The sequence below is a fragment of the Sardina pilchardus genome, chromosome 1 (genome assembly GCF_963854185.1).
Source record: "Sardina pilchardus chromosome 1, fSarPil1.1, whole genome shotgun sequence".
Taxonomy (NCBI): Eukaryota; Metazoa; Chordata; class Actinopteri; order Clupeiformes; family Clupeidae; genus Sardina; species Sardina pilchardus.
This window is the reverse complement of record NC_084994.1, coordinates 7,380,852-7,392,893: the sequence shown is the minus strand read 5'-3', so window position 1 is coordinate 7,392,893 and position 12,042 is coordinate 7,380,852.

Genomic DNA, 12,042 nt, shown 5'->3' with positions numbered 1-12,042 from the left:
TTTGAGGTTACGGCATTTGCATGATGGTCGGGACGACCATTTATAAAAATGGGAGGAGTGTCAAGTGCCCTGTATATAGATATGTGTATAAGTATGTATATCTGGATGTATATAAATATGTGTATGCTTGTATGTGTACATCTGCTTGCCCTCACCTGTCTGTATAGGCTGTGTATGTGTTGTGGACTGTAAATGGGATTCATGACGAATGTCATTACGGTGGCTGCAAGAGAGACTCGCAGCTGATTGACTGGCAATTGACTCCAAATGAACTAATTGAGGCCAGAACGAACGCAGGGTGGGGATTGGGTGTTTTTCTGTAGCCTATAAAAGGAGGGATTGACAGACAGTCGGGAGATTCGGGGAAAGACCGGAGAGTCCTGGAGAAGGGGGAAGATCACAACACGGAAGCGGCCCGGGACGGTGGCGGAGCGACTGACGCCGAGGGATGATCCAGTACAACGCAAGCTAAGTGTTTTATTAAGGGACGTCTGAAAGCTCCATCCCGACGGGTGTCGATACTATAGCTGCTGTGATTGTGGCGAACAGTGCTCTGATTGTTCTGTGTTTTCAGCGAGCTGCCAACGCCAGCTGGGAGACCTGCATCGGACGAGAACTACAACCAGGAAGTGGAGTGTGGAGACGAACGTCGGATGATCTGCTTTTGCTACGCTCTCAACTCTTCTTGGAGAGGGAAGTTCTAGTTCCAGCCTGTTAACTCTTTGCTAGTCAATGTCTGCGTGATCTATTCCATATAGTCACGTACTGAGCTGCTTGTTGTTATTCTTCCAGTGGAGGCGGACCTAACAGCCACTGCGCTGCTGCAGCACCGAGGGCGTGTTCGCGGCGTTCCGAACTGCACAACTCCACAGGATTAACGCGACGTCACGGATCTAGTTCCCCCGGACTGCCGATACCAGCAGGCGATTGGATAGTGGGTTGGTGTCTTCCCTTGTGCGCTATATTTGGACTTTTATTTACTGGTCGGCAGGGGCCGCCGACCAGTACGGACTTTTATTGTGTTGGACTGTTCAGGGCCGGGCTGGGATATCCAGAACTGATTTGCTGCCACCTGTTGACCTTAGGCTAATAGCATTTCCTGCCCCTTTTTGATGTGGAGTGAATTCACTATGATATCCTGGGCTTGACGAGTTGATGTGGGTTTTGATGTGTTTAACTTATGAGGAAACATTTTGATGCTGTGTGGTTATTTATTATGCTGTGGGTCTGCATGAAATTATACACTGGGCAGGTTTTGATTCTGAGGCCTTAAGCTGTCAGTGGGGGGGGTGGCGACTGGCTGGTGAAGCCCTATTACATCTGCCTGCCTTGTTACAGTCCTGTATTGATGTTTACTGACTAAAATAAACTTTATAAAATCTAGTGGTGTGTTGCCTGTGTATTGGTGGATCTGGTTCAATTATTGTGGGGGAAATTAGCCCCTCGGCACGACATAATTACCATTAGAATTAACTTATCTTGGCTGTTAGCCTGGTCAGGAGCAGGCTAGCTTCAGAGAATAAATTCCCATGGCAACTTATGTAGCATCTCTTTTGTGAAACCGAGTCCAGGGTAAGTTCATCCAGGATAACCAAAAAATCCCGGCTTAATCCCTTATCTAGGTTTTGTGAAATACCCCTCAGGATCAAGGTGATCCAATCCCATGTTGCTTTGAAAAAACGACTGAAAAGTAAGCCGGATTACCTGATCCTGGATAGCAAAACATGGGATTTCCAAGTCTGGATCATTTTTTGAACAACTGGCCCCAGAGTATACTTCAGTGAAGAGAACACTGATGAGCCCTTTCTTCAATATGGATCACCTGGTGTATCTTGAGAGCACCTTTTTGATGGAAGGACTTCCCACATGTAGTACACATAGAGGGCTCTTTCACCAGTATGAATCATCTGGTGTGTTTTGAGATGTTGCAACAGACTAAAAGTCTTTCCACACTCAGTGTGCAGTGAAATGGCTCTTCTCTGGGAGGTGTTCTCTCATGTATAGGAATTATCCCCATACATATTACACTGATATGATTTGATTAATCTTTATTGTCTATATGAACATCCGACACATAACACAGTATGTCTCCCATATATCCTCACACAGCCCTCCCCCCAACACACACACTCACCCCCCCCCACACACACCCTTCCCCTCCACACACCCAACCTCCTGTTTGTCTGTTATTGCACACCTGCCCCATCAACTTATTGCACATTCCTCTAGATATTGCACATCCCGCTAATAAATAGATAAATACCCCCCAGCACATGTAAACATCCAACACATAGCAAAGTATCTCCTATATATCACCACAGCCCCACCCCCCACCCACACACACACACAAAGACTCCCACAGTATAGCTATATATATATATATATATATATATATATATATAGCTATAACAGATATAGCTCTCTGCGCCCTCTACAGGTTGAAACATGCCATGGCATTTTGGTCCAATAATATTCAAGTGTGGAGAACCCTCACCACTCAGCCCCCCAAATCTGAGGTACTGCACCTGTAGGTGGCACTATCATATTCAAGTGTGGAGAACCCTCACCACTCAGCCACCCAAATCTGAGGTACTGCACCTGTAGGTGGCACTATATTATTCAAGTGTGGAGAACCCTCACCACTCAGCCACCCAAATCTGTAAGTACTGCACCTGTAGGTGGCACTATATTATTCAAGTGTGGAGAACCCTCACCACTCAGTCCCCCAAATCTGAGGTACTGCACCTGTAGGTGGCACTATAATATTCAAGTGTGGAGAACCCTCACCACTCAGCCACCCAAATCTGAGGTACTGCACCTGTAGGTGGCACTATATTATTCAAGTGTGGAGAACCCTCACCACTCAGCCCCCAAAATCTGAGGTATTGCACCTATAGGTGGCACTATATTATTGAAGTTTACATATTGCATGTTTGAATACTTAGAGCCAGATTGATGCAAAGTGTGTAAAAAAAGACACCCATTCTTCTTTATTACTTTGCACCGCGATTATTAGTTGCAGCAAGATGAGACCTTTAATGCACAAAAGAGCAGAAATGGGGCTTTCCAACGAGACTAGTGACTTCTCTGTACGATCAAGTATGAAAATTAAAAATATATAAAATTGAATTAAATTCTACCATATTTACAGTCTATACTGCTCACCCACACACCCATTACTCTCATTTGAATTACTTGTGAACCCCGTGATCACATAATTATGCCGCACATGTCAAATGAGAGAGGAGCCACAGAGCTATATATTGATACCAAATACATCGATCCTTCTGTGTTAGAAAAGCAGACAAAGTGACAGAAAAGCAATAAGGTCATATAATAGCTCAGCCTACCATTGCACACCCATTACTCTCGTTTAATTTTTTCTTGAACCCGTGATCTGATAGGTAAGTCATGCATGCCAGATAAAAGAGGAGACACAGAGCTACCAATTGATACCAAGTGCAATCCTCTAGGTTATACAACAGGCAAAGTTACTTCAAAATAATAACTTAATTTAGCTCGACTTAGCCCATGCTTTTGTGTGTTTTGCCGCATAGCTTGGATTATACACATATTAACCCTCTAACCGCCCAAGGCGCCGTACGGCGACAAGCAACATCACTGATTAAAACAGACGGTAGATCCGAGTAGGGTGACAAATCGCCTTTGTACTCTCCACCACTAGTTGGCAGACATCCAGAGCTTCGATTCAAGCCCAAATTCGAGTAAAAAAGTTTTCAGGAAGTGCCTGTATTACTCGCGAGAAACAAAAAAAAGAGACGCATTTCCTGTTTATAATGCGGAAGTGAAATGCGCGATCGCTATGCACAAATTGAAGCAGAAAAACGGCAAATGTTAAAAAACAAAGTCGTGTGTTATGAAGTCTTGAGTCTGCCATTCACCTACTCTGATTCTGAAGGAGAATATCTGCCTTTTGGAGATTATGATCGGTCGTTCATTGGCAGTGACAGTCAAGATGCGTCTGTGAATGGAGGTGGGTCTTTGCGTGTGTACGTCAATGTTTACCTGCAGCAATGTTGACCAAAGGGTTCAAATAAGCATGGTGTGCTTGGTGCCAGTGATAATCATGATGATAGTGTCTGTAATTGACATGGTACAGACAGCAGGTCTAGTAAAAATAGGGCTCTGAAGAACTACAAAGTCATCCGCGATAGGAACTGATTTGACCAGGCTACTTTATTATATAGTAACATAGGGATTGTGGTAATACTAATAGTTTACTATTGTTGGTTTACATGTGGCTGTGGTCCTGTTTGTTTGTTATGTCGGAGAAATTACAAAAATCAAAGTAAAACTGCTCAAATGTGTTCAACAATCAGTATTTACTGAAATGTGCATAATTTGACGCTATTGCCATCCTGTGACGTCATAATATGCAAATTAGATGAGTAAATGTAGGTACTCCCTTTATAAACTTTAGTTCATACTCAATGATTTTCACATTTACAGTAGGACTTTATCTCTGACCACTTTCAAGCCATGGCCTTTTGAATTTTTTATGCAAAAATCCAAAAAAACCCGGGCGGTTAGAGGGTTAACATGTGTTTCTCTATGGCAAGGCACGTTCACAACCCAGTTTTGAGATCCTAGGACATTTCTGCATGGTATCCAATTCAAGACTCATATTGCATCCACATTTGTTTGACAAATGAACACTTTTTGCCATTACTTTGTTCATAATGATGTAGTAAAAAGTTGGTGATTAAAAAATTGTGATTTATTTCCGTAAGGCACACACCACACACTTCTGTGAATTGCTCAGCCCCAAAGTGTCCCTCCACCATGTTCTTATATTGCCGTTCTTATATTGCCAGATGTAAGACAGTCAGGCCCACACATACATGAAGGTCATGTATAGCCGTCAGCTTGCTGTTGTGAGATGCAAGTCAAAATATAACAATTTCTATAGTATGCTTTTGGTATTTTTAACTATTTGATATCAAAATCAAATGAATGCAAGTATCAAAATATATAATTGTGGCAGTTCCGGGTAGCCTAGACTGTGCTGAAAAACACAATATGTGGCATGTGTGAATGGCACTTACAATGACCTGGGTAAATGCTTGTAATTAAAGGTACTTTAGATGTATGGCCACTATTGTCAATTTTGATGGTCCTCTTAGGCCATAGCTCAACATGCAGCAAGGTGGGGATGGGGGATGGCTATAGTATTGTGATATGCTGTGTACTCCAGTCATAGCATTGGGTTCAGTCATCTAAGGAGGCCTGTTTTGGGATCACACTGTCCTATTGTGGAAGAACTCTGCTTCACTTGTGTAACAGGGTTTCTTAGTAGAATGGATTATGTCTCAGTAGAATAGCTTTTGCATGAAATGGAGGCAGCTCTGTTGCTTAGATGTTATCATCTTGCTGTAAACAGCTTTGGATAAACTAGTCTGCCAAATTGATACATGTAAATATATTAAATAATAGTTGTGTCATTCAAACATTGCTTTTCTTATAAACAATCCTGCACGTGTTATTTCTCATATAATAAATCACTCACAAATGATTTATTTGAACATTTGTGTACATTTTGATGCCCTCCCTACATACCCTATCACTTCACCTCCTTTCCCCTCATTTACTCTGTTGTCCAATCACCTTTCAGTTCACACCTCTTTCCCACCCCCATTTACTCTGCTGTCCAATTGCCTTTCAGTTCACACCTCCTTTGTGGAGATTCTGCAGGTATGCAAAACACTCATGTACATGGATCTCCTTCCCAGATTCCTTTGCCAGTCTGTTGTTTTGAATTACAAAAAGCCTCTGCTGCTGATTGGTCCATGTTTGAATACAGCTGCTTGATTGGTTGAACAGAAATAGGTTTGAGAAACATAAAGGAGTTGGGTCAGATGACTGAACTCATTCTTTTCACAGAGGTACACGCGTGCTCTGATTGTTGTTGGAGGGAAAGGTTGACTGGATTTAGTTTCCAAATAACTGCAGTCTGTCTGAGATGTCAAGACTTACTGAACCATCACAAGACTTAATGCCAGTGAAGATGAAGATTAAAGAAGAAGAATTTGATGATTTCCTTCAAGAGTTTTTGCTCAACACAGACATGGAGGAAAGTCCTGGACTGGGCCATGGCTGTAAGATGGATACATATACATCACCAATCAAAGAGTCACCAATGGAAATGAAAGTGGAAGAAGAATCTGATCTCAGAGTACATGGCCACGACGGATCTTCTCCTACAAGTAAGTAGCTGACTGGACTCTTTAGAAGGTCTTGAAGTTAGGAAAAGCAAAATCCACAATGATGTGTTATTTGGGCATTGAATTTTGCATTGTCAGTGAAGGGCTTAAATGGATATTCCGCCATTTTTGGAAATACGCTCATTTCCCATCTCCCCTTGAGCAAAACAATCGATATTTACCTTGTTCCCGTTCATCCAGCCATTCTGTGAGTCTGGCGATACAACTTTTAGCTTCAGCCTGGCATAGATCATTGAATCGGATTAGACCATTAGCTTCTCGCCTGCTAGCTTCATGTTTAAAATTGACTAAGATTTCTGGTAATTTTCCCATTTAAAACGTGTCTCCTCTCAAGTTAGAAAGTGCAATAAGACCAACTGAAAATGAAACATGCCGTTTTTCTAAGCTGATTTGACATGGAACTACACTCTCATCTGGCGTAATAATCAAGGCAACTTGCAAACGTACCATAGGCGCAGTGATATTGTACGCAGCATCTGAAAATAGTCCTCATAGACAACAAGCAGTAGTAGTGCCAGTCGTTTGCAAGTTTTGCTTGAGGGGAGGTGGGAAATGAGCGTATTTCAAAAAATGGCGGAATATCCCTTTAAGCTTGTAGATGGCTGTTGATGACAAGTAAAAAGTCTCATAATGCTGTCTTTAATTCTCTAATGTATGTGTGTGTTCCTGTTTTCATGTACATTTATTCTAACAAATTGTCAATCCTAAAACTTAAAAGCACAAAACTGAAGTGAAGAGGGCTGATATAATTTAATGTTATTTTCCTCCTCAAACATTTTAGGAGTTCTTCAGAAGATCCAGTCCAATGAAAGAGACGATGCTGAGGAAAATCAAAAGACAGATGGATGTCCCAATGGTTTCCAGTGCAGGAAGACATTATTACAGCAACAGAAATCACTGCAGCCATGTGGCCCCATTGGAGATCAACATGAATGTTCTCAGTGCTTCAAGACCTTTGCTACTCCTCGGGCTCTCCACACTCATCAACAACGTCACAAAGGAGAAAAGCCACATTCGTGTTCACACTGTGGAAAAGCTTTCATTACAAAGGCTGAGCTCAGGATACATGAGAGGATTCATACTGGAAAAACGCCCCATCAGTGTTCAGATTGTGGAAAGGCTTTCATTACAAAGGCTGAGCTCAGGACACATGAGAGGATCCATACTGGAGAAAAGCCATATCGGTGTGCTACATGTGACACGAGTTTCAAAACCAGCAGAGATCTTACTCTCCATCAGAGAACACATACTAGAGAAAAGCCATATGAGTTTTTTGTTTGTGGAAAGTATTTTTCTGAGGTGAGTAATCTGAAGAAACACCAGAGGATCCACACTGGAGAAAAGCCATATCATTGTTCAGATTGTGGCAAGAACTTTGTTGAGGCAGGTCATCTTAAGGCTGGCTTACATTGCACGATTTTGGCCTGTTTTAACAGTCGGCGACTAAATTTCCAAAATCGGGCGGAAATCTTGAGAGTTGTGCTAGAATCGCAGCGCGCTCCCGTCATCTAAATCGTTTAGTGTAAGGTGCCAATCTTAGCGGTTTTAAGTCCGTCGGAGGCAGTCTTTCTCTAGTTTTGCCGTTACGACAATATCAAACATGTTTGATATTATCGGAAGTCTTTTCAGTCGTGGCTCATGCAAATAGTGACGTGAACATTAAAAACCAATAGTAACCTCTCGCGAACACGAAAACAGGAAGGGGCAAAATAGGCGACAGCTGTAGCCTATATGATTATTTGTTATTTCATTTCTTATCATTTATTAGTCGGCTATTCTACGAGACAGAACAACTCTATATCTGTTAGTGATGTCACACATCAAACAATGCTGCAGAAACGCGAAAAAAATACTTTGATATGAGTAGGCTATCATGTGATTTCCTGTTAATGATGACGTGTAGCCTATTGCACGATGGAAATAATTTGAAGGAATCTAGCAGCAGTCTTGTAAATAGTGACCCACAGTCTTTGCAAAATCCTAATCTGAGACTGGCCTGTGACTAGACTGTGACTAAAAACTCAATGAATTGTCTTTAGATGTGAGAGGGTCTGAGACTGTAGTCTTTAAAAAATCTTTTCCAAATCTTTGCAAAGTCTGTCAATGTAAGGTAGGCTTTAGGAAACATCTGATGATCCATACTGGGGAAAAGCCATATCATTGTTCTACATGTGGGAAGGGTTTCATAACCAATAGAAAGCTTACTCTTCATCAGATGGCACATACTGGAGAAAAGCCATATCAGTGCTCAGATTGTGGAAAGAGTTTTACTCAGGCAGGTCATCTCAAGATACATCAGATGATCCATACCGGAGAAAAGCAATATCAGTGCTCAGATTGTGGAAATACTTTTACTCGGGCAGATCAACTGAAGACACACCAGAGGATCCATACTGGGGAGAAGCCATATCATTGTTCAGATTGTGGAAAGACTTTTGCTCAGGCAGGTAATCTCAAGAAACATATGATGGTCCATACTGGGCAAAAGCCATATCAGTGTTCAGATTGTGGGCAGACTTTTGCACAGACAAGTCATCTCAAAACACATCAGATGATCCATACTGGAGAAAAGCCATATCCGTGTGCTACATGTGATAAGAGTTTCAAAACCAGAAGAGATCTTACTCTCCATCAGAGAACACATACTAGAGAAATGCCATATGAGTTTTTTGTTTGTGGAAAGTATTTTTCTGAGGTGAGCAGTGTTCAGAGTGTGGAAAGACTTTCATTTGTAAATCTCAAGTGAAGAGATAGCAGAATGTTTACTCAGTATAAGTCTCATTACTGTTCAGATTGTGACTGAACTGAAGACTTTTACTGAAGTGAGTAATCTCAAGGCATATCAGAAGATCCATGATTGGTAGTCCTTGGGTAGAATGTCTTTATCTATTGAATGTCATTAAGTCGTCTATAATTTCCTGGTACATCAGAAGATCCTTGCAGCGAAGTCATGTCAATACTAAGATGTTGGATGGTCAATTCCTATGTAGTTTTGGATACTTTCTGGATGAGTGAACTGAGAGGTCATGGAGGTTGGCTCCTGACTCCATAAGAGGGTTTCTTTGCAATATTACTGTCTTGTATAAGAATGTGTCAATTTTATGCTGCTGTCTTGTATAAGACAGTGTTTGAGATATTTTGTTATTTTATGTGAGAATGTATCTGCTATTTTGGCATCTTTTATGAGAGGGTTTCAACTAGAGTTTCTGAGTGAGCCAACATTTAGAGATGACGGATCATAGGAAATCCCCCCACACCCCGACATATACCTGAATCAAGCTCAGTTGACCAGGACACTCATAGCCATTGACTGACTAGTGAATTAGCATGCTACATTCCCATGAGTGAATCCCATTGTGACTTCCTTTACGAGCCCAAAGCAGCACACAGACACTAAGACAATAATACCCGTCAGAGGACAACACAACCCACTCTCTCACATGTGAAATAACACAGGAAATGTCTCCTGCCCATACGCCATTGTTAGGGGTCTTTGTGACCTGACAGATTTGCTGTGGACGTGAATACTCAATACGTCTCACCAGCCCCCAATCTCTATATTCCTGCAATGAACAGTACCTGACACATCTGCACATACACACATGTCAATCCAGGGCATTTTCATCTGCCATTCCCCAATGGTGCAACACAATAACAGTGTTTCTGTCTTCTTCAGCAATGTTTTGTGGGCACAACACTTCCTAGAGAGCCTCCTGTCCCAACACCTTTGGCCACATCACACACCTACCTACACTGGAGAGGGTTTATCAATCATGGCCCGTATTCACAAAGAATTTTAGGGCTATAAAAGTAGCTCTTAACTGGCGAATTTAGGAGAAACTCCTAAAAATAATGGGCGTGTCACTCCTAACTTTAGGACCCCTAAACTAAAAGTTTTTTTCACTAAAAGTTATTCACAAGGCATTTTAAGCCTAAAAGTAGCTCCTAAGTCTAGGACAGCTTAAGAGAACCCAAGAGGACTCCTAACTCACTAAGACCTATTCACAAACCGCTTTTAGTGGCATTTCACGTCGCAATGTTTTGAAATTAATGTGCGGTTACAGGAGCTGACATGCAAGGGAATAATTGTGCGTTGCAACTAAGGATGCAAATGCAGTAGTTTGCAGAGAGACACGTGCTCAAACTCTCAAAGATATCTCCTTACTTCTTCGGGTGCGAGTTAAATATCGTATTCCAATGTGCAAAAGAACCGCACTCACTATCATTATCTTTTTATTCGTTATTGTAGCACCATGCCTAAAAAAACAAACGTGTTTCGGCGTCAAGCCGTCCTCAGTGTGTGTTTTTAGGCATGGTGCTACAATAAAGAATAAAAAGATCATGAAGTGAGTGCGGTTCTTTTGCGCATTGCAAATGCAATAGTGCCACCGACAACCAAAACCACCACTGCATGTAAACTAAATGTAACGTCTCGTTGTGCCTAAATTAAATTAAATTGTTTCTGCAGTCCGTAGCTCCAGTCCGTAGTGTTTCATTATGCCTAGGCTATTTGCTTTAGCCAACTCTTTATTAATTTATTATCATCTCCCATCCTTAACAGAAAGACCTGACACCTGTCACTCAACTCATCAGCGTAGGGGAGGTTTTTGCCATCATTCCCGCATTATAATCATCAGCCAATCAAGGTGGTCACTTTAATCAAGCTTGTGCATGAGTAATGATGTCAACCAACGAAGACTCACTTTTAGTTTAGGAGTGGGCGTTTCTCCTTACTAAAAGTAGGTCTGAAAGGCTTTGTGAATAACTTTTAAGGGAAAACTCCTAGCTAAAATAGCTAAAAAAGAGTACTCTTAGTGATAAGATAAAATGCTTTGTGAATACGGGCCCAGGTCTTTATTTAATTATATTTTTGATATGATTTATATAGAGTTCATTTGTCATTCATCCGTCTTGTGTTAGCTCTAACAGTGACTACGTGTGTGAATGAGATCTAGACTGTCTACACGGACCCTGTTAAATCAGTTGGGTGTTGCACCTAGTGAATCAGCACGTCGCAATAAAGAAGGATGTGACACTAATTACATTCAGAATAGAAGCAGGTGCAAACACACCTGGCTCCCCAGGAAACAAACGAGACACACAACACTCTGTCGATGGAAAAGGCCTGTGCTAGTTTAATAGTTTTGTCTACTCATGACACAGATGATAAGGAGGGAAACGCCTGCTCCCCTCTGAACGGTGAAGTGACACACCCACTGCAGTTTGCAGAAAAAAAACAACTATTTTCTGGTTCAAGCTCTGAACCAAAATGCCACATTCTGACCTATTTTTTGTTCGATTGATCGAAATGCTCCAACCGGTTCAAATGCTGGTTTGTGAAAAGGAGGGGAACAAGTTCTCTGTCTGTGGAAAAAGGGTAAGGGACCATTGGATCCTTGGTTCCCTTGGCCAGTGGGGTGTCCTACGAAGCTCGATTAGTGGCTTAGCGAGGTATGTTGCGCTCAAAACCAGGGTATGCTGTCATACGAAAGTGGATTTGTTTTAGCGTCGCTGTATCACCATGGTATCTTATGCTCGCAACCAAACCTGCTCGGGAGCGGGTTATGTGCTTAGTTATAGCTCAAATCGTGAAATATCACCGCCCTCTGACCAATTCTAACCAATCCATTATCTTGAACAACGGAGTTATCTCACGTGTGCTAATCTGTCATACTTTGAACAGGTTCGGCCCCGCCTCTGCAAACATTTTGAATCTCGAAGGCGCTTTTAAGTATGTTGTGCGTGCAAATATGTCACTACTGTGGACATGCATGCCATACAATATCTGATGACCATCGAC